Genomic DNA, 24,632 nt, shown 5'->3' on the forward strand with positions numbered 1-24,632 from the left:
AATATATAAAATATTGATGAAGTTGATGAATAATAATAACAACAAAAATAACAGTTTTTGATTAAAAAACAAATAAACAATAATAATTTATAAAATATTTTGCTTCTGCCCCCTTCCCCAAAAATAAAAAAACATATATTACCCTTAAAATTTATGAATAAAGAAACAAAAAATAACACATACCCCAAACATTGCAAACACAAAACCCCCAAAAACCTAACAATAGTGTCTGTCAACATCATCCTGGGAGGGATAATACACTGCACTACAATAGAAATAAAAATCCCTATCATCTATATCTCAATGGGTTCCATCTTTTCTTTTGTTCTTTTTTCTAATGCGGTTTTATAATCCCTGAGACAAGTAGTTCTGGCCCTAGAGTGTTATATATATTAGCGTCTGTAGCATGTATAAGGGACATTTTATCATACCTGTGTCTTTTTATAGGTCATTAATGCCCGGTGAGAGGGTGAAAGGGACCTATACCCCCGTCAGCTGCAGGAAAGGAACAAAGAGACAGGTAATTAATATTTATATTAATTACTGATAACAATCAGGCTAGATATAACATCTAGACCTGCAGAGATATCATAGTCTCTACCTTATACATGAAGATATATGTGTTTTTCATAAGTATATCGTCTATAGACAGCTTCTTATATAACACAACTGTGTCTCAGGTACAGAGATTGGGAACATTTATGATTTCTAATATCTGTTTTTTATTTGTAGTAATCCCTTTTTCAATAGACAGACCGCAGATTTAAGACATAACTGTACTGTAAAGAAAAATCTATAAGTTAATGTAATAAATCACATACTATAACGGATTATTGCCAATTAAAACTATGAAAAATACATTATGTTGATTATAAAACAGAAATACAGAATGGAGACAACCGTCTGTGGCTCAAGCTCGACTGCCCCTTTCTTTGAGTGGCCCCTCAATGTTGTGGAAACGGGTGGAGGACATTGTCTCCATTAGAATGGGTCCCCCTACGATGCTTCGGCTGTTGATCTGAAGTGCATTCTGTGCTTTGGAACCTCGGGGGCAAACTGTATTTCTGTTATTAATTTTTAGTTTAGCAATTCCCACCGAAACATGGTTAACCTCTATCCTAAATTTCTGCACAAAATTGATAAAAGAAATTCCAAGAAATATTTTGCCAAATAAAAATATATAAAATATTGATGAAATTGATGAATAATAATAACAACAAAAATAACAGTTTTTGATTAAAAAACAAAAAAACAAAAATAATTTATAAAATATTTTGCTCCTGCCCCCTTCCCCCAAAAATAAAAAAAACATATATTACCCTTAAAATTTATGAATAAAGAAACAAAAAATAACACATACCCCAAACATTACAAACACAAAACCCCCAAAAACCTAACAATAGTCTCTGTCAACATCATCCTGGGAGGGATAATACACTGCACTGCAATAGAAATAAAAATCCCTATCATCTATATTTCAATGGGTTCCATCTTTTCTTTTGTTCTTTTTTCTAATGCGGTTTTATAATCCCTGAGACAAGTAGTTCTGGCCCTAGAGTGTTATATATATTAGCGTCTGTAGCATGTATAAGGGACATGTTATCATACCTGTGTCTTTTTATAGGTGATTAATGCCCGGTGAGAGGGTGAAAGGGACCTATACCCCCGTCAGCTGCAGGAAAGGAAAAAAGAGACAGGTAATTAATATTTATATTAATTACTGATAACAATCAGGCTAGACATAACATCTAGACCTGCAGAGATGTCATAGTCTCTACCTTATACATGGAGATATATGTGTTTTTAATAAGTATATCGTCTATAGACAGCTTCTTATATAACACAACTGTGTCTCAGGTACAGAGATTGGGAACATTTATGATTTCTAATATCTGTTTTTTATTTGTAGTAATCCCTTTTTCAATAGACAGACCGCAGATTTAAGACATAACTGTACTGTAAAGAAAAATCTATAAGTTAATGTAATAAATCACATACTATAACTGATTATTGCCATTTAAAACTATGAAAAATACATTATGTTGATTATAAAACAGAAATACAGAATGGAGACAACCGTCTGTGGCTCAAGCTCGACTGCCCCTTTCTTTGAGTGGCCCCTCAATGTTGTGGAAACGGGTGGAGGACATTGTCTCCATTAGAATGGGTCCCCCTACGATGCTTCGGCTGTTGATCTGAAGTGCATTCTGTGCTTTGGAACCTCGGGGGCAAACTGAATTTCTGTTATTAATTTTTAGTTTAGCAATTCCCACCGAAACATGGTTAACCTCTATCCTAAATTTCTGCACAAAATTGATAAAAGACATTCCAAGAAATATTTTGCCAAATAAAAATATATAAAATATTGATGAAGTTGATGAATAATAATAACAACAAAAATAACAGTTTTTGATTAAAAAACAAATAAACAATAATAATTTATAAAATATTTTGCTTCTGCCCCCTTCCCCAAAAATAAAAAAACATATATTACCCTTAAAATTTATGAATAAAGAAACAAAAAATAACACATACCCCAAACATTGCAAACACAAAACCCCCAAAAACCTAACAATAGTGTCTGTCAACATCATCCTGGGAGGGATAATACACTGCACTACAATAGAAATAAAAATCCCTATCATCTATATCTCAATGGGTTCCATCTTTTCTTTTGTTCTTTTTTCTAATGCGGTTTTATAATCCCTGAGACAAGTAGTTCTGGCCCTAGAGTGTTATATATATTAGCGTCTGTAGCATGTATAAGGGACATGTTATCATACCTGTGTCTTTTTATAGGTCATTAATGCCCGGTGAGAGGGTGAAAGGGACCTATACCCCCGTCAGCTGCAGGAAAGGAACAAAGAGACAGGTAATTAATATTTATATTAATTACTGATAACAATCAGGCTAGATATAACATCTAGACCTGCAGAGATATCATAGTCTCTACCTTATACATGAAGATATACGTGTTTTTAATAAGTATATCGTCTATAGACAGCTTCTTATATAACACAACTGTGTCTCAGGTACAGAGATTGGGAACATTTATGATTTCTAATATCTGTTTTTTATTTGTAGTAATCCCTTTTTCAATAGACAGACCGCAGATTTAAGACATTACTGTACTGTAAAGAAAGATCTATAAGTTAATGTAATAAATCACATACTATAACTGATTATTGCCATTTAAAACTATGAAAAATACATTATGTTGATTATAAAACAGAAATACAGAATGGAGACAACCGTCTGTGGCTCAAGCTCGACTGCCCCTTTCTTTGAGTGGCCCCTCAATGTTGTGGAAACGGGTGGAGGACATTGTCTCCATTAGAATGGGTCCCCCTACGATGCTTCGGCTGTTGATCTGAAGTGCATTCTGTGCTTTGGAACCTCGGGGGCAAACTGAATTTCTGTTATTAATTTTTAGTTTAGCAATTCCCACCGAAACATGGTTAACCTCTATCCTAAATTTCTGCACAAAATTGATAAAAGACATTCCAAGAAATATTTTGCCAAATAAAAATATATAAAATATTGATGAAGTTGATGAATAATAATAACAACAAAAATAACAGTTTTTGATTAAAAAACAAATAAACAATAATAATTTATAAAATATTTTGCTCCTGCCCCCTTCCCCAAAAATAAAAAAACATACATTACCCTTAAAATTTATGAATAAAGAAACAAAAAATAACACATACCCCAAACATTGCAAACACAAAACCCCCAAAAACCTAACAATAGTGTCTGTCAACATCATCCTGGGAGGGATAATACACTGCACTACAATAGAAATAAAAATCCCTATCATCTATATCTCAATGGGTTCCATCTTTTCTTTTGTTCTTTTTTCTAATGCGGTTTTATAATCCCTGAGACAAGTAGTTCTGGCCCTAGAGTGTTATATATATTAGCGTCTGTAGCATGTATAAGGGACATGTTATCATACCTGTGTCTTTTTATAGGTGATTAATGCCCGGTGAGAGGGTGAAAGGGACCTATACCCCCGTCAGCTGCAGGAAAGGAACAAAGAGACAGGTAATTAATATTTATATTAATTACTGATAACAATCAGGCTAGATATAACATCTAGACCTGCAGAGATGTCATAGTCTCTACCTTATACATGAAGATATATGTGTTTTTATTAAGTATATCGTCTATAGACAGCTTCTTATATAACACAACTGTGTCTCAGGTACAGAGATTGGGAACATTTATGATTTCTAATATCTGTATTTTATTTGTAGTAATCCCTTTTTCAATAGACTGACCGCAGATTTAAGACATAACTGTACTGTAAAGAAAAATCTATAAGTTAATGTAATAAATCACATACTATAACTGATTATTGCCATTTAAAACTATGAAAAATACATTATGTTGATTATAAAACAGAAATACAGAATGGAGACAACCGTCTGTGGCTCAAGCTCGACTGCCCCTTTCTTTGAGTGGCCCCTCAATGTTGTGGAAACGGGTGGAGGACATTGTCTCCATTAGAATGGGTCCCCCTACGATGCTTCGGCTGTTGATCTGAAGTGCATTCTGTGCTTTGGAACCTCGGGGGCAAACTGTATTTCTGTTATTAATTTTTAGTTTAGCAATTCCCACCGAAACATGGTTAACATCTATCCTAAATTTCTGCACAAAATTGATAAAAGACATTCCAAGAAATATTTTGCCAAATAAAAATATATAAAATATTGATGAAATTGATGAATAATAATAACAACAAAAATAACAGTTTTTGATTAAAAAACAAAAAAACAAAAATAATTTATAAAATATTTTGCTCCTGCCCCCTTCCCCCAAAAATAAAAAAACATATATTACCCTTAAAATTTATGAATAAAGAAACAAAAAATAACACATACCCCAAACATTGCAAACACAAAACCCCCAAAAACCTAACAATAGTGTCTGTCAACATCATCCTGGGAGGGATAATACACTGCACTACAATAGAAATAAAAATCCCTATCATCTATATTTCAATGGGTTCCATCTTTTCTTTTGTTCTTTTTTCTAATGCGGTTTTATAATCCCTGAGACAAGTAGTTCAGGCCCTAGAGTGTTATATATATTAGCGTCTGTAGCATGTATAAGGGACATGTTATCATACCTGTGTCTTTTTATAGGTGATTGATGCCCGGTGAGAGGGTGAAAGGGACCTATACCCCCGTCAGCTGCAGGAAAGGAACAAAGAGACAGGTAATTAATATTTATATTAATTACTGATAACAATCAGGCTAGATATAACATCTAGACCTGCAGAGATATCATAGTCTCTACCTTATACATGAAGATATATGTGCTTTTAATAAGTATATCGTCTATAGACAGCTTCTTATATAACACAACTGTGTCTCAGGTACAGAGATTGGGAACATTTATGATTTCTAATATCTGTTTTTTATTTGTAGTAATCCCTTTTTCAATAGACAGACCGCAGATTAAGACATAACTGTACTGTAAAGAAAAATCTATAAGTTAATGTAATAAATCACATACTATAACTGATTATTGCCAATTAAAACTATGAAAAATACATTATGTTGATTATAAAACAGAAATACAGAATGGAGACAACCGTCTGTGGCTCAAGCTCGACTGCCCCTTTCTTTGAGTGGCCCCTCAATGTTGTGGAAACGGGTGGAGGACATTGTCTCCATTAGAATGGGTCCCCCTACGATGCTTCGGCTGTTGATCTGAAGTGCATTCTGTGCTTTGGAACCTCGGGGGCAAACTGTATTTCTGTTATTTATTTTTAGTTTAGCAATTCCCACCGAAACATGGTTAACCTCTATCCTAAATTTCTGCACAAAATTGATAAAAGACATTCCAAGAAATATTTTGCCAAATAAAAATATATAAAATATTGATGAAATTGATGAATAATAATAACAACAAAAATAACAGTTTTTGATTATAAAACAAAAAAACTAAAATAATTTATAAAATATTTTGCTCCTGCCCCCTTCCCCCAAAAATAAAAAAAACATATATTACCCTTAAAATTTATGAATAAAGAAACAAAAAATAACACATACCCCAAACATTACAAACACAAAACCCCCAAAAACCTAACAATAGTCTCTGTCAACATCATCCTGGGAGGGTTAATACACTGCACTGCAATAGAAATAAAAATCCCTATCATCTATATTTCAATGGGTTCCATCTTTTCTTTTGTTCTTTTTTCTAATGCGGTTTTATAATCCCTGAGACAAGTAGTTCTGGCCCTAGAGTGTTATATATATTAGCGTCTGTAGCATGTATAAGGGACATGTTATCATACCTGTGTCTTTTTATAGGTGATTAATGCCCGGTGAGAGGGTGAAAGGGACCTATACCCCCGTCAGCTGCAGGAAAGGAACAAAGAGACAGGTAATTAATATTTATATTAATTACTGATTACAATCAGGCTAGATACAACATCTAAACCTGCAAAGATGTCATAGTCTCTACCTTATACATGAAGATATATGTGTTTTTAATAAGTATTTCGTCTATAGACAGCTTCTTATATAACACAACCATGTCTCAGGTACAGAGATTAGGAACATTTATGATTTCTAATATCTGTTTTTTATTTGTAGTAATTCCCTTTTCAATAGACTGACCGCAGATTTAAGACATAACTGTACTGTAAAGAAAGATCTATAAGTTAATGTAATAAATCACATACTATAACTGATTATTGCCATTTAAAACTATGAAAAATACATTATGTTGATTATAAAACAGAAATACAGAATGGAGACAACCGTCTGTGGCTCAAGCTCGACTGCCCCTTTCTTTGAGTGGCCCCTCAATGTTGTGGAAACGGGTGGAGGACATTGTCTCCATTAGAATGGGTCCCCCTACGATGCTTCGGCTGTTGATCTGAAGTGCATTCTGTGCTTTGGAACCTCGGGGGCAAACTGTATTTCTGTTATTAATTTTTAGTTTAGCAATTCCCACCGAAACATGGTTAACATCTATCCTAAATTTCTGCACAAAATTGATAAAAGACATTCCAAGAAATATTTTGCCAAATAAAAATATATAAAATATTGATGAAATTGATGACTAATAATAACAACAAAAATAACAGTTTTTGATTAAAAAACAAAAAAACAAAAATAATTTATAAAATATTTTGCTCCTGCCCCCTTCCCCCAAAAATAAAAAAACATATATTACCCTTAAAATTTATGAATAAAGAAACAAAAAATAACACATACCCCAAACATTGCAAACACAAAACCCCCAAAAACCTAACAATAGTGTCTGTCAACATCATCCTGGGAGGGATAATACACTGCACTACAATAGAAATAAAAATCCCTATCATCTATATCTCAATGGGTTCCATCTTTTCTTTTGTTCTTTTTTCTAATGCGGTTTTATAATCCCTGAGGCAAGTAGTTCTGGCCCTAGAGTGTTATATATATTAGCGTCTGTAGCATGTATAAGGGACATGTTATCATACCTGTGTCTTTTTATAGGTGATTAATGCCCGGTGAGAGGGTGAAAGGGACCTATACCCCCGTCAGCTGCAGGAAAGGAACAAAGAGACAGGTAATTAATATTTATATTAATTACTGATAACAATCAGGCTAATTATATCATCTAGACCTGCAGAGATGTCATAGTCTCTACCTTATACATGAAGATATATGTGTTTTTAATAAGTATATCGTCTATAGACAGCTTCTTATATAACACAACTGTGTCTCAGGTACAGAGATTGGGAACATTTATGATTTCTAATATCTGTTTTTTTATTTGTAGTAATCCCTTTTTCAATAGACAGACCGCAGATTTAAGACATAACTGTACTGTAAAGAAAAATCTATAAGTTAATGTAATAAATCACATACTATAACTGATTATTGCCATTTAAAACTATGAAAAATACATTATGTTGATTATAAAACAGAAATACAGAATGGAGACAACCGTCTGTGGCTCAAGCTCGACTGCCCCTTTCTTTGAGTGGCCCCTCAATGTTGTGGAAACGGGTGGAGGACATTGTCTCCATTAGAATGGGTCCCCCTACGATGCTTCGGCTGTTGATCTGAAGTGCATTCTGTGCTTTGGAACCTCGGGGGCAAACTGTATTTCTGTTAATAATTTTTAGTTTAGCAATTCCCACCGAAACATGGTTAACCTCTATCCTAAATTTCTGCACAAAATTGATAAAAGACATTCCAAGAAATATTTTGCCAAATAAAAATATATAAAATATTGATGAAATTGATGAATAATAATAACAACAAAAGTAACAGTTTTTGATTAAAAAACAAAAAAACTAAAATAATTTGTAAAATATTTTGCTCCTGCCCCCTTCCCCCAAAAATAAAAAAAACATATATAACCCTTAAAATTTATGAATAAAGAAACAAAAAAAACACATACCCCAAAACATTACAAACACAAAACCCCCAAAAACCTAACAATAGTCTCTGTCAACATCATCCTGGGAGGGATAATACACTGCACTGCAATAGAAATAAAAATCCCTATCATCTATATTTCAATGGGTTCCATCTTTTCTTTTGTTCTTTTTTCTAATGCGGTTTTATAATCCCTGAGACAAGTAGTTCTGGCCCTAGAGTGTTATATATATTAGCGTCTGTAGCATATATAAGGGACATGTTATCATACCTGTGTCTTTTTATAGGTGATTAATGCCCGGTGAGAGGGTGAAAGGGACCTATACCCCCGTCAGCTGCAGGAAAGGAAAAAAAAGACAGGTAATTAATATTTATATTAATTACTGATAACAATCAGGCTAGATACAACATCTAAACCTGCAAAGAGGTCATAGTCTCTACCTTATACATGAAGATATATGTGTTTTTAATAAGTATATCGTCTATAGACAGCTTCTTATATAACACAACCATGTCTCAGGTACAGAGATTAGGAACATTTATGATTTCTAATATCTGTTTTTTATTTGTAGTAATCCCTTTTTCAATAGACTGACCGCAGATTTAAGACATAACTGTACTGTAAAGAAAAATCTATAAGTTAATGTAATAAATCACATACTATAACTGATTATTGCCATTTAAAACTATGAAAAATACATTATGTTGATTATAAAACAGAAATACAGAATGGAGACAACCGTCTGTGGCTCAAGCTCGACTGCCCATTTCTTTGAGTGGCCCCTCAATGTTGTGGAAACGGATGGAGGACATTGTCTCCATTAGAATGGGTCTCCCTACGATGCTTCGGCTGTTGATCTGAAGTGCATTCTGTGCTTTGGAATCTCGGGGGCAAACTGTATTTCTGTTATTAATTTTTAGTTTAGCAATTCCCACCGCAACATGGTTAACCTCTATGCTAAATTTCTGCACAAAATTGATAAAAGATATTCCAAGAAATATTTTGCCAAATAAAAATATATAAAATATTGATGAAGTTGATGAATAATAATAACAACAAAAATAACAGTTTTTGGTTAAAAAACAAATAAACAATAATAATTTATAAAATATTTTGCTCCTGCCCCCTTCCCCAAAAATAAAAAAACATATATTACCCTTAAAATTTATGAATAAAGAAACAAAAAATAACACATACCCCAAACATTGCAAACACAAAACCCCCAAAAACCTAACAATAGTGTCTGTCAACATAATCCTGGGAGGGGGTGATACACTGCACTACAATAGAAATAAAAATCCCTATCATCTATATCTCAATGGGTTCCATCTTTTCTTTTTGTTCTTTTTTCTAATGCGGTTTTATACTCCCTGAGACAATAGTTCTGGCCCTAGAGTGTTATATATATTAGCGTCTGTAGCATGTATAAGGGACATGTTATCATACCTGTGTCTTTTTATAGGTGATTGATGCCCGGTGAGAAGGTGAAAGTGACCTATACCCCTGTCAGCTGCAGGAAAGGAACCAAGAGACAGGTAATTAATATTTATATTAATTACTGATAACAATCAGGCTAGATATAACATCTAGACCTGCAGAGATGTCATAGTCTCTAACTTATACATGAAGATATATGTGTTTTTAATAAGTATATCGTCTATAGAGAGCTTCTTATATAACACAACTGTGTCTCAGGTACAGAAATTGGGAACATTTATGATTTCTAATATCTGTTTTTTATTTGTAGTAATCCCTTTTTCAATAGACAGGCCGCAGATTTAAGACATAACTGTACTGTAAAGAAAAATCTATAAGTTAATGTCATAAATCACATACTATAACTGATTATTGCCATCTAAAACTATGAAAAATCCATTATGTTGATTATAAAACAGAAATACAGAATGGAGAACAACCGTCTGTGGCTCAAGCTCGACTGCCTATTTCTTTGAGTGGCCCCTCAATGTTGTGGAAACGGGTGGAGGACATTGTCTCCATTAGAATGGGTCCCCCTACTATGCTTCGGCTGTTGATCTGAAATGCATTCTGTGCTTTGGAATCTCGGGGGCAAACTGTATTTCTGTTATTAATTTTTAGTTTAGCAATTCCCACTGCAACATGGTTAACCTCTATCCTAAATTTCTGCACAAAATTGATAAAAGACATTTCAAGAAATATTTTGCCAAATAAAAATATATAAAATATTGATGAAATTGATGAATAATAATAACAACAAAAATAACAGTTTTTGATTAAAAAACAAAAAAACTTATTTATAAAATATTTTGCTCCTGCCCCCTTCCCCCAAAAATAAAAAAACATATATTACCCTTAAAATGTATGAATAAAGAAACAAAAAATAACACATACCCCAAACATTACAAACACAAAACCCCCAAAAACCTAACAATAGTCTCTGTCAACATCATCCTGGGAGGGATAATACACTGCACTGCAATAGAAATAAAAATCCCTATTATCTATATCTCAATGGGTTCCATCTTTTCTTTTGTTCTTTTTTCTAATGCAGTTTTATAATCCCTGAGACAAGTAGTTGTCACGATGCCGGCTGGCAGGTAGTGGATCCTCTGTGCCAGAGAGGGATGGAGAGGACCGCGCTAGTGGACCGGTTCTAAGCCACTACAGGTTTTCACCAGAGCCCGCCGCAAAGCGGGATGGTCTTGCTGCGGCGGTAGTGACCAGGTCGTATCCACTAGCAACGGCTACCTCTCTGGCTGCTGAAGATGCTGAAGATAGGCGCGGTACAAGGGAGTAGGCAGAAGCAAGGTCGGACGTAGCAGAAGGTCGGGGGCAGGCGGCAAGGATCGTAGTCAGGGGCAACGGCAGGAGGTCAGGAACACGGACTAGGAACAGACAAGGGAACGCTTTCACTAGGCACAAGTGCATCAAGATCCGGCCAGGGAGTGCAGGGGAAGTGACTAGATATAGGGGAGTGCACAGGTGGGAGCCAATTAAGCTAATTGGGAAGATTGGGCCAGGCACCATCATTGGTGCACTGGCCCTTTAAATCGCAGAGACCCGGCGCGCGCGCGCCCTAGGGAGCGGGGCCGCGCGCGCCGGGACAGGACCGAGGGAGAGCGAGTCAGGTAAGAGACCTGGGATGCGATTCGCGAGCGGGTGCGTCCCGCTGTGCGAATCGCATCCCCAACGGCCATGACAGAGCAGCGCTCCCGGTCAGCGGGAGTGACCGGGGAGCTGCAGGAAGAAAGACGCCGTGAGCGCTCCGGGGAGGAGCGGGGACCCGGAGCGCTAGGCGTAACAGTACCCCCCCCCTTGGGTCTCCCCCTCTTCTTGGGGCCAAAGAACCTGAGGAAAAAAAACTCAATTTTTCCGTGATGAGGTCCGATGCAAATTAGGAGGGGTTCTGTGTGGAAACGTACGAGACAGTCCAATCTTTTATTGTAAAAACAATAGATGTAGAGGGGTCTGGCGAGACTGGTCACAGGAACGTAGAACCTGTTGATGAGAGAGGCCAAAAAAATTTTTCCTGCAGATCCGGAATCCAAGAAGAGCATAGTAGAGAAGGAGAAGGTAGAGGCAGATATCCGCACAGGCACAGTAGGGCGTGGAGAAGCAGAGTTGACATCAAGAACTGTGTCACCTTTGTGCGGAGTCAGCGTACGTCTTTCCAGGCGGGGAGGACGGATAGGACAATCCTTCAGGAAGTGTTCGGTACCGGCATAGTACAGGCAAAGATTCTCCATGCGGCGTCGTGTCCTCTCTTGAGGTGTCAAGCAAGACCGGTCAACTTGCATAGCCTCCGCGGCGGGAAGCACAGGAACAGATTGCAGAGGACCAGAGGAGAGAGGAGCCGGAGAGAAAAAACGCTTCGTGCGAACAAAGTCCATATCCAGGCGGAGCTCCAGACGCCATCCGGAAGAACGCATGTCAATGCGAGTGGCTAGATGAATGAGTTCATGTAGGTCAGCAGGAGTCTCTCGTGCGGACAGAACATCTTTAAAGTTGCTGGATAGGCCTTTTTTAAAGGTCGCGCAGAGAACCTCACTATTCCAGGACAACTCGTAAGCAAGAGCACGGAACTGAATGGCGTACTCGCCAACGGAAGAAACACCCTGGGCCAGGTTCAGCAGGGCAATCTCGGCTGAAGAAGCTCGGGCAGGTTCCTCAAAGACACTTCGAATTTCCGAGAAGAAGGAGTGTACAGAGGCAGTGACGGGGTCATTGCGGTCCCAAAGCGGTGCGGCCCATGACAGGGCTTTACCGGACAGAAGGCTGACTACGAAAGCCACCTTAGACCTTTCAGTAGGAAACTGGTCCGACATCATCTCCAAGTGCTGGGAACATTGCGAAAGAAAGCCACGGCAATACTTAGAGTCCCCATTAAATTTGTCCGGCAAGGACAGGCGGAGGCTAGGAGTGGCCACTCGCTGCGGAGGAGGTGCAGGAGCTGGCGGAGGAGAAGATTGCTGGAGAAGTTGCGACTGAAGTTGGTGCGAAATGGTGGACATTTCCGACAGCTGACGGGTTAGAAGGGCGATCAGTCGGGCTTGCTGGGCGGCCACCGTGGTGAGGTCAGCGACAACTGACAGAGGAACTTCAGCGGGATCCATGGCCGGATCTACTGTCACGATGCCGGCTGGCAGGTAGTGGATCCTCTGTGCCAGAGAGGGATTGGCGTGGACCGTGCTAGTGGACCGGTTCTAAGCCACTACTGGTTTTCACCAGAGCCCGCCGCAAAGCGGGATGGTCTTGCTGCGGCGGTAGTGACCAGGTCGTATCCACTAGCAACGGCTCACCTCTCTGGCTGCTGAAGATGCTGAAGATAGGCGCGGTACAAGGGAGTAGGCAGAAGCAAGGTCGGACGTAGCAGAAGGTCGGGGGCAGGCGGCAAGGATCGTAGTCAGGGGCAACGGCAGGAGGTCAGGAACACGGACTAGGAACAGACAAGGGAACGCTTTCACTAGGCACAAGTGCATCAAGATCCGGCCAGGGAGTGCAGGGGAAGTGACTAGATATAGGGGAGTGCACAGGTGGGAGCCAATTAAGCTAATTGGGAAGATTGGGCCAGGCACCATCATTGGTGCACTGGCCCTTTAAATCGCAGAGACCCGGCGCGCGCGCGCCCTAGGGAGCGGGGCCGCGCGCGCCGGGACAGGACCGAGGGAGAGCGAGTCAGGTAAGAGACCTGGGATGCGATTCGCGAGCGGGTGCGTCCCGCTGTGCGAATCGCATCCCCAACGGCCATGACAGAGCAGCGCTCCCGGTCAGCGGGAGTGACCGGGGAGCTGCAGGAAGAAAGACGCCGTGAGCGCTCCGGGGAGGAGCGGGGACCCGGAGCGCTAGGCGTAACAGTAGTTCTGGCCCTAGAGTGTTATATATATTAGCGTCTGTAGCATGTATAAGGGACATGTTATCATACCTGTGTCTTTTTATAGGTTATTTTATAGGACCTACAGGCTTTGCAACCAATGTGCTGTAATCCAGCCTCCTTAGAATATAATGGGCTGTAGTCTCTAAATTCACTTAATTCCTGGCACTCAAGCAAGCACAATCAGCATATACTACTCAATTCATCTCAGCTAGGCCAAAGCCTAAAGAACCTGCAGCCACTTCAAAACGTGAGTTATCAAGCTATATCTACAAATTCCTAGTGACTACTATTCAACTCAAGCCTACAATTAGTAGCACAGTGGCCGGCAGAAATCTCAATACTACAAGTCCCAGCAAGCCTGCAAGGTATCCTGCATCCCGGTTGCCTCTAGGGAAACTGCATCATTGTAAAGACTGTTCCATGAGAAGTTTAAGTAAAAGTTCCAGTTATCTCATAATTCCTGCTGTGGACATTCCATTATCTCCTGCCGTTTTTGGGCTGGTTGTCGGCAGGGCCTTCTACAGAAAACAACCGCACCCTGGTGTCACGACAAATTAGGGGTTAATACCACCTTACCCCACAGGGTTAATACCACCAGACCCTGCAACACCATTGCCTCACCCCGCTTACCACACTTTACTTTTTTGAGACTTTATTGGTTTGGGTCTTGCTTGCTTCTCTCCGCTCGCTGTAGTCGACCATTTTTCATTTTATTTGGGATGTCCTAGGTGTTTGCCAAGTTTTTGTTACAGTGGGTCGTAAAAATTAAAAATTTAAATTCTATTGTAACTCATGATTTTTTATTTTTACAAGGGGTTACCGCAGAAAAAGCACCATGAAATTTGTTTCCCAATTTCTCTTGATTCTGGAAATACCCCATATGTGGATGTAAGTTGGGGGCCATGTTGCCTTTACACAGCCCCCATGGTGTCAGAACAGCGGTAACCCCCCACAAGTCACCCCAGTTTGGAAACTGCACCACTGCAATTAACATTTATACCCCACTTGCATTTGACAGATTTTTGGAAGATTGCTTTGCATCCACATATAGGGTATATCTGTACTTGGAAAAAATAGGGTTACAAATTTTGGGGGACTTTTTTCCTTTTGCCCCTTGTGAAAAAGAAAAGTTGGGGGTTGCACTAGCATGTTAGTGTAAAAAAAAAAATTTTTTTTACACTAATATGCTGCAGTTGACCCATACTTTTAATTACCACAAGCAGTAAAAGAAGAAAAAGACCCCCAAAATTTGCAACACAATTTCTCTCAAGTACGAATATACCTCATATGTGGACGTAAAGCGATCTGTGGGCACACAACAGGGCTCAGGAGTGAGAGAGCACCATGTTCATTTGAGGCCTAAATTAATGATTTGCACATGCATCCTTGCAGAGGTTCTAAAATAAACGCAATAGTAAAAACAACCACATTTGACCCCATTTCGGAAACCACACCCCTCAAGAAATGCAACAAGGGGTGCAGTGAGTATTTACACCGTACTGGTGTTCAACAGATTTTAAGAACAGTAGGCTGTGCATTTGTAAAATTTTATTTTTCATATTACGGACCACCGTTCCAAAAATCTTTCAGACACCTGTGGGGCGTAAATGCTCACTGCACCCCTTGTAATATTCCTTGAGGGGTGTAGTTTCCAAAATGTGGTCACATATGGTATTCCACCCAAATCTCACACAAAATAAACTAAAATGTATTTATGTAAGAAACACTTTAAAGTAGGTAAATTTCCATGACCAATAATACTGGTATACAAGGAGTAAATATATACCACAACACAAAAACTGGATATTTTCTGATCTGCGGCGTCCTCTTTCCTTTTCTTCTTTGTCTGGATCAGACCACCATGTCGATCTCTTACCATCTGCAGGGCAAACATGTCAGACTCTACATTTTTTCAGTGTCCTCCCACCTATAGGCCCACAAACTGTAATAATCCCCTTCAGGTAGGTAGGTAGCCAGGTAAATAGGTAACTAGGTAGGTAGATCAGGAAGCCAGATATGTAGGTAAGTGACTAGCCAGGTAGGTAGGTAGGTAGGTAGGGGGCTAGCAAGGTAGTTAGGCAGCCATGTATGAAGGCCATGCATGTAGTTAGGTAGCCAGGTATGTAGGTAAGTAGTTAGGCATCCAGGTATAAAGTTAGGTAGCCCCCCCTTCCCTGTAGATATAGACAGCAGAGTTAACTCCCCTTCCTTGTAGGCATAGGCAGCAGAGTTAACCCCCTTTCCCATAGGTGTAGGCAGCAGATTTAACCCCCCTCCCCTGTAGGTATAGGAACAGAGTAGATCCCTCCCCCTTTCCCTATAGGTATAGGCATCAGTTAACCCCCCCTTTCCCCATAGGTATAGGCAGCTGTTACCCCCCCCCCTTTCTCCATAGGAATAGACAGCAGTTAGTTTCCCCCCCCCTCTCCCTTTTAAAGATTCCAAATCTCCTCCACTCCACCACATAGTACATCTGACTTTCTAAAAAATATCCCTGTATATCAGGAAATTTAAGTCCTCCTTTCTCTCTTCCTTTACTTAAGTATTCTATTTTTATCCTCGTTCTTTTCCTTCCCCATATTAGGGCGTTTAGCATAGCTATTATCCTTCTAAAAATTCCTTTCTCGCACCAGATAGGGGCCGCTACGAAGATGTATAATAGTTTTGGTAGAATTACTGTTTTAATTAAGACTATCCTCTCTGCTCTCGTAAGATTCAGTTTATTCCATGTTCTTACCTTGTTTTCCAATTTTTTTTAATCAATGGGTATATGTTTATTTTGTGATATTCTCCTATTTTCCCAGATATCTGTACACCTAAATAAGAAACACGTTCTCCTTTATCCAGGATTCTAAGCTCCTTATTGATTCCAAGTTCTACTTTACCTAATGGAAGTAGCACTGATTTCTCCCAGTTTATAACCAAACCTGAATAGTTGCCATATTCCCCAATCACTTCCATAACCTTCTCTATGGAGTTTTCTAGCTTTTTCAAATATAATAATAAGTCGCCTGCGTATATTGATATTTTATCCCCATCCCCCTCCAATCCAAATCCTTTTATTTGCTGATCTTCTCTGACTTTAACCGCTAGGGGTTCGAACACTAGCGCAAAAAGTAGAGGAGATAAGGGGCATCACTGTCTTGTACCCCGGGTCACTAAAAAACTCTCTGATCTTTTCCCTTCTATATTTATTCTAGCTTCCGCTCCATTATATAGCATCTTGATCATTTCTATATAATCCTTCTGACACCCATATTTTTCCAGTACTCCCCATAGGAACTCCCACTCCACCCTGTCAAACGCTTTACTTGCGTCAAGTGACATGATGGAGTGGGTTCCCTCTCTTCCCTCCACCGACTGTACTCCAGTAAGGGTCCTGTAGATATTATGCTAGGTCATCCTACCTGGGATAAATCCGCATTGATCTTCATGCACCAGTTCCCCTACCTTTCTTTCCAAACGCAATGCCAGAGCCTTCGCCAGGATCTTTACATCCGTGTTCAATAATGATATTGGACGATGTGATTCCATTTCTTTCTTATCTTTATTCGGTTTCAACAGTAATATTGTTTCTGCTTCTTTCATTGTTTCGGGTAAGGTTCCTGTTTTTAAAGAACTATTTATAGTTCTAAGCAGGGCTGGGATAAGGATTCTCCTAAATTTCCTATATATTTCAAACGGGAACCCCTCCGTGCTGGTACTTGTGTTCCCGTTGATCTCATTTAAAGCTTCTTCTAACTCCCTAAGGGTCATTGGGCCCCCCGTTTCTTTCTCTTGTTGTATTGATGTCATAGCGAGCACTCCGGTCCCCGCCTCCGGACCAGAGCGCCCGCGTTCTCGCCTACTCTCTCCGGGATCCCGGCGTCTCCCGCTCGGACATACCGACCGGGAGCACGGGATTCCTTGTGTCGGGGATGCGGCTGCCGTGGCGGCTAGTCCCCACTCAAGCGCCGCGTCCCTGTCTAACTCACCCAGCACCTCGCTCCATACGCCGACTCTCTTTGCTTCTCAACATGCGCGTCCCTGCTCTCTAGGGCGCGCGCACGCCGCCTTCAGTAAATTTAAAGGGCCAGCGCACCATTGATTGGTGCGCTGGCTAATTGTTCCCTGCTCCTTCCCCATAAAAGTTACCTGCCCCTTTCTGCCCTTGCCAGATCTTTGTGCCCTAGTGCCTCTGAGAAAGCTTTCCATATTGTGTGTATTGCCTTGCCTGTTGCCGAACCCGTTGCTACCGCCTACTCGCCTTTGAACCCTTGCCGCCTGCCCTGACCTCTGCTTCGTCCGACTACGCTCCTGCCTGCTCCCTGTGTACCACGCCATATCAGCTGCCAGAGAGGTTGAGTTGCTACTGGAGGATACGACCTGGTGGTTACCGCCGCAGCAAGTCCATCCTGCCTTGCGGTGGGCTCTGGTGAAAACCAGTAACCACTTAAAACCGGTCCTCTGGTACAACCCGCGCCTTCGCCTCTCTGGTCAAGAGGATCCACTACCAGTCCTGCCGGTAAGATCCGGCCATGGATCCCGCTGATGTTCCTCTGCCAAACCTAGCGGACCTCACCTCCATTGTGGCCCAGCAAGGTCAGCAGCTAGCCCAGCTAACTGCCATGCTGCAGCAGCTCCTGCTGTCTCAGCAACAGCCAGCTCCTCCGCTTGCATCTGCTGTATCTCCTCCGCCCGCAGTTGCCACCGGTTCCAGAGTCCGCCTATCCCTGCTGGACAAGTGTGACGGAGATCCCAAGCAGTGCCGAGGGTTCCTATCACAGTGCTCTCTCCACCTCGAGATACTGTCTGACCAGTTTCCTTCCGAGCGAGCCAAGGTAGCCTTTATCCTCAGTCTGCTCTCCGGGAAGGCCCTGGCCTGGGCTACACCGCTATGGGCCGGCGCTGATCCTGCCACCTCCTCCGTCCAGAGCTTCTACCAAGAGTTCCGGAATGTTTTCGAGGAACCTGCCCGGGTTACCTCTACAGAGACTGCCTTACTAAATTTGTCCCAGGGAGGCTCTACTGTGGGTGACTACGCCATTCAGTTTCGCACCCTAGCCTCAGAACTGAACTGGAACAATGATACCCTTTGTACCACATTTAAGAAGGGACTTAACAGTGAAGTAAAGGACGGCCTGGCTGCACGTGAACTACCTTCCACCCTTAGTGACCTCATCTTGTTGGCCACTAGAATTGACAAGCGTTTCGCCGATAGGAACTCCTTCTTGAAAAAGGAAACGCTCAGCCAAGACGCTACCCTCGTCTGACTCACGTTTTCAGCGTCTACCTCAACCTCTCTCCGGGCCTCCAGCCGTGGAAGCCATGCAGGTGGATCGTTCACGCCTGACTCCGCAAGAACGAAGCCATCGCAGATACGAGAACCTGTGTATGTACTGCGCCAGTACTGAGCACTTCCTGCGAGACTGTCCTCTTCGTCCACCGTGTTCCAGAAAAGCTTGCACCTAATAAACATGGGAGAGGCGTTGCTAGGTGTGGATTCCTCCTCTCCACATCTCATCATATCCGTGCAGTTGTTCCTCTTGGATTCCGGTTCAGCCGGCAACTTCATTCACGCCTCCTTGGTTGACAAGTACCGCATTCCGGTTGTCCGCCTAACTAAGCCTCTTTTTATTTCTACGGTTAACGGTGAGAGACTCTCTGTCACTGTGCAGTTCCGTACCCTGCCACTGCAGATGGATATTGGAATTTTTCATACAGAGACTCTAGAGTTCCTAGTCCTTCCCTTCTGCTCCTCCGAACTCCTCCTGGGTCTGCCATGGCTACAACGTCACAGTCTTGTTCTGAACTGGTCATCAGGTAAAATCCTGCATTGGGGCCCCTGCTGTTCGGACCGGTGTCTCAAGCCTGCTCCTGTCAAGCGACTTTCGCAAGTTTCTCCGCCTCCAGGACTGCCTAAACCATATCATTGCTTTGCGGATGTCTTCTGCAAAAAACAAGCCGAGGTCCTTCCTCCTCACAGACCCTATGATTGTCATATCGACCTTATGCCTGGTTGTACGCCATCCCGGGGTAGAATTTATCCTCTCTCACCTCCTGAGACTCTTGCCATGTCCGAATATATTCGTGAAAACCTACAGAGAGGATTCATAAGGAAGTCTTCTTCTCCTGCTGGGGCTGGTTTCTTCTTCGTGACCAAGAAGGACGGTTCCCTCCTCCCTTGCATAGACTACAGAGGACTCAATAAAATCACCATTAAGAACCGTTACCCTCTGCCCCTAATCTCAGAGTTATTTGATCGCCTACGTGGGGCAAAGATTTTCACCAAATTGGATCTTCGAGGGGCCAATAATTTGGTTCGTATCCGGGAGGGCGACGAGTGGAAGACCGCCTTTAACACAAGAGACGGTCACTTTGAGTACCTGGTGATGCCCTTCGGCCTCTGTAATGCACCAGCCGTCTTCCAGGAATTCGTCAACGATATCTTCAGGGACTTACTCTACTCCTGTGTGGTCGTATACTTGGATGACATCCTTGTCTTCTCCTCCGACCTGGACCAACACCGGGTCCATGTGCGACAAGTGCTTACCCGCCTGAGGAGAAATCGTCTATACGCCAAGATCGAAAAATGTCTTTTTGAGCAGTCCTCCTTGCCTTTTCTTGGGTTACATTATTTCTACTCAAGGACTTCAAATGGACCCCGCCAAGCTCTCGGCGGTTTTGGATTGGCCACGCCCCTCTGGAGTCCGAGCCATACAAAGGTTTTTGCGCTTCGCTAATTATTACAGACAATTCATCCCTCACTATTCCACTCTGGTGTCCCCAATTGTGGCCTTGACTAAAAAGGGCGCTAGCCCTAAATCCTGGCCTTCCCAAGCTAAAGAAGCCTTCCAGTCCCTGAAGGTCACCTTTGCCTCAGCACCGGTTCTCTCTAGACCTGATTCCACCAAGCCCTTTTCTCCCGAAGTGGATGCCTCCTTGGTGGGAGCCGGAGCCGTGCTCACACAGAAATCTTCCAAGGGCAAGACCTTAACTTGTGGCTTCCTTTCTAAAACATTCTTTCCCGCGGAGAGAAATTATTCCATAGGGGACAGAGAACTGTTGGCTATTAAATTAGCACTGGAGGAATGGAGACATCTTCTTGAGGGAGCCACCCATCCTGTGAATATCTTTACGGACCACAAGAACCTGGCCTATCTCCAGTCTGCTCAAAGACTAAATCCTAGTCAGGCTCGCTGGTCTCTGTTCTTCGCCCGTTTTAATTTTGAGATCCATTTCCGTCCGGCTTCTAAGAACATTAGGGCAGACTCTCTGTCTCGCTCTTCTGATGTGGCGGGCGACGAGTTAACACCTCAACACATTATCCCACTAGAACGCCTGATTGCAGTCGCTCCTGCGGAACTGAGCCATCTTCCTCCTGGCAAATCCTACGTACTTCCACGTCACCGGGTGCAAATTCTCAAGTGGGGCCACGCTTCTCATTTCGCTGGTCATCCCAAAGGTATTGGTGGCCTTCTCTTGAAAAGGATGTCTCGGACTTCGTCCAAGCCTGGAGATTTGTGCCCAAGATAAGTCGCCTGGAATGAGACCTGCAGGCCTCCTCTTACCTCTTCCTGTTACAGAGATTCCCTGGTCTCATATTGCTATGGACTTTGTTACTGATCTTCCCACCTCCCATGGCAACTCCGTTATTTGGGTCGTGGTAGACCGCTTCTCCAAGATGGCTCACTTTGTGCCCTTGCCGGTCTTCCCTCTGCACCCGTGTTGGCCAAACAGTTCTTTCAACACATCTTCCGCCTCCATGGCCTCCCTAAGCATATTGTCTCTGATCGTGGCGTGCAGTTTGTCTCCAAGTTCTGGAGAGCCCTATGTGGTCTGCTCGGGATCAAGTTGGACTTTTCCTCTTCATACCATCCACAGTCTAACGGCCAAGTGGAACGGGTGAACCAAATTTTGGGGAACTATCTGCGTCACTTTGTATCCTCACGCCATGACGATTGGGCGGATCTACTTCCATGGGCGGAGTTCTCCTACAACTACAAACAATCTTCTGCTTCCAACAAGTCTCCTTTCTTTGTAGTTTTTGGCCATCATCCTCTTCCTCCTCTGCCACGATATCCCACTCCTTCTTCCGTGCCTGCCGTTAACACTCTGGTACAAGATTTTTCCTCCATCTGGCGAGAGACTCACGCTGCCCTCCTCATGTCTTCCTCCCGTATGAAACTTCAAGCAGACAAGAAACGCAGAGCTCCTCCGGATTTCCGCCCAGGCGACAAAGTATGGCTGTCCTCCAAGTACATTCGTTTTAGGGTCCCGAGTTACAAATTGGGTCCACGCCATATCAGCTGCCAGAGAGGTCGAGTTGCTACTGGAGGATACGACCTGGTGGTTACCGCCGCATTAAGTCCATCGCCTCTCTGGTCAAGAGGATCCACTACCAGTCCTGCCGGTACGTGACAACCTCTCATTCTTAACCGCTTTTCCCCCAAGGTCACCGCTCCTGCTCCTGTCACTGGGTCCTCTGACGTCTTCTCGGTAAAAGAAAGCCTCGCCTCCAAGGTCGTCAGAGGTAAAAAAAAAAAAATTTGTTGACTGGGAGAATTGTGGCTCCGAAGAGAGGTCTTGGGAGCCTGATAACAATATATTCAACAAGGAGCTCATCCATAGGTTCCTGGGCTCCAAAAAGAGGGAGAGACCTAAGGGGGGGGGGTACTGTAACACCAAGCGCTCCGGGTCCCGCGGCTTCCCCGGAGCACTCACGGTGTTCGGCTTGTAGCAGCGCTCTGGTCACTGTCCCTGACCGGAAGCGTTGTCCCCCTGCCTGCGGCGGGGATGCGATCCGCTTGGTGGGCTGTCCCCGCCCGCAGGTCGCATCCCAAGTGACTTACCAGTCGGGTCCTGCTGTGTCTTTCTCTAATTGTGTCTTCCACTAATTGGTGCCTGGCCCAATTAAGTTAAATGCATAAATACTCACTTCCTTTTCCTCCCCTTGCCGGATCTTGTTACCTTGTGCCAGAGAGAGCGTTTCTTGTGTCCCTTTGCTTGTGTATCCAGACCCTTTGCCGTTGCCCCTGACTACGAAACGTTGCTGCCTGCCTTGACCTTCTGCTACGTCTGACCTCGCCTTGCCTTGTCCCTGTGTACCGCACCTGTCTCAGCTGTCAGTGAGGTTGAGTCGCTATCGGGTGGAATGACCTGGGGGTTACCTGCCGCAGCGAGTCCATCCCGCTTTGCGGCGGGCTCTGGTTAAAACCAGTAACCGCTTAGATTCCGTTCCCCTGGTATGGCCCACGCCATCGCCTCACTGACACAGGGGATCCAATCCTGAGTCCTTCCTGCATACCAGTCCGGATCCTGACACCTGGCTTCCCTGTGGGAAGCCCATAAATTTGTAGTCATTGCATTGCTCTGGGATCCCGCCTCAAGAAGGATGCTTTGGCTCTCTCCCGGGATCTTAAGGCAGAGATTCGTAGATTAGAGGCATTGTTACTGTCCTCGCCCTCCCTTTCAGTCTTGCGGAGGCTAGTGGCTGCCCAGGCTCATCTGTGGGCCTTAGCCCTCCATAAAGTGGAGCATCTCATACTGAACATCTTATACTAAGCAGTGGTTTTATGAATGTGGTAATAAGGTCCACACTATGTTGGCACGGCACCTCCATTACCGTGCTGCTGCCCAGTCTCCCTCGGCTCTCAGGAACTCTTCTGGCACTCTTCACTATCACCCGGATGATGTCTTCCTTCTCTCTATTACCTCCCCTCTCAACTCCAGTCTGACCTGGTGGAGTGTGATCTCTCCTTTCTGTGGGCCTGTGACCTGCCATTCCTGTCAGCTACTGATGGAGCCTCCTTAAATGCTCCAATCACCTTGCAGGAGCTTCAGGAGGTGGTTCAGTCCCTTCCTTCAGGGCGCTCTCCTGGGCCAGACGGGTTCACTTATCTCTACTATCGGACGTTTGCTTCTCAACTTCTTCCTGGATGGGTGAGAGGTCCTGCAGTCGTTTTTATATTCCCTGATCACTCTCATTCCTAAACTGGACAAGGATCCTCATGATTGTTCAAGCTATCGGACTATCGCTCTCCTTAATGCTGATTTAAAGGTGTTTGCCAAGGTTTTTGCTAACTGTCTGTACTGTTTTCTTCCCTCCCTTATCCATAAGCACCAGGTGGGTTTCATCCCCAGTCGTCAGGGTGCGGACAACACTAGGAGAGTGGTGGGTCTAATAGACTTGGTCAATCGGCGCTCGGAGCAGGCTTTGGTGCGGAAAAGGCCTTGAATAGGCTAGGTTGCGCTGAGGGGCCTCTACTCCTGCCCTACTGCCACTATCAAACTTCCTCATGTCACTTCCTCTAGCTTTCCTCTTTATAATGGCACTCGACAGGGGTGTCCGCTGTCTCCCCTGATTTTTGCTCTTTGTATTGAGCTTCTGGCTGCTCTAATCCGGGAGACCTGGATATCTCGGGTTTGTAGCTGCATGATTTCAAAAGCTCTCTTTTTGCGGATGATGCTCTTCTTACTGTGACCCATCCCCTGACATCCCTTCCTAATCTCTACAGGGTCCTGCAGTCCTATGGGGTGGTCTCGGGCTATAAGGTGAACCTATCTAAGACATGGGCGATGCCCTTTAATCTCAAGGTGTTTCTCTCCACTCTTCTTCGGGCTGATTACTTCTTTAAGTGGTCTCCCTTTGCTGTTAAAGGGGTACTCCTGCTCAGTGTTTGGAACAAACTGTTCCAAACGCTGGAGCCGGTGTAGGGAGCTTGTGATGTCATAGCCCCACCCCTCATGACATCACGCTCCACCCCCTCAATCCAAGTCTATGGGAGGGGGCGTGGCAGCCATCTTGCCCCCTCCCATAGACTTGCATTGAGGGGACGGGTCAAATGCTGAGCAGCGGAGGACCCAGACAATTTTCACTGTAGGACCCGGACACTTTATGAACATC

General features: G+C 42.9%; 2 long non-coding RNA genes across 3 annotated transcripts in view; both read left to right on the forward strand.

Annotated features, from left to right (window-relative positions):
* Positions 1-24,632, forward strand: part of LOC130361357 (uncharacterized) — a 93,934-nt gene that overhangs the window by 24,286 nt on the left and 45,016 nt on the right. The gene's annotated exons all lie outside the window — the stretch shown is intronic.
* Positions 1,623-14,611, forward strand: LOC130361356 (uncharacterized). Of its 2 annotated transcripts, none has more exons than XR_008890971.1 (3): positions 1,623-1,697; positions 9,857-9,929; positions 13,812-14,611. It is a non-coding gene; the product is annotated as an uncharacterized LOC130361356 (long non-coding RNA). The 2 variants fall into 2 exon arrangements; XR_008890972.1 differs by lacking the exon at positions 1,623-1,697 and adding an exon at positions 8,679-8,753.

Source organism: Hyla sarda, chromosome 3 (genome assembly GCF_029499605.1).
Source record: "Hyla sarda isolate aHylSar1 chromosome 3, aHylSar1.hap1, whole genome shotgun sequence".
Taxonomy (NCBI): Eukaryota; Metazoa; Chordata; class Amphibia; order Anura; family Hylidae; genus Hyla; species Hyla sarda.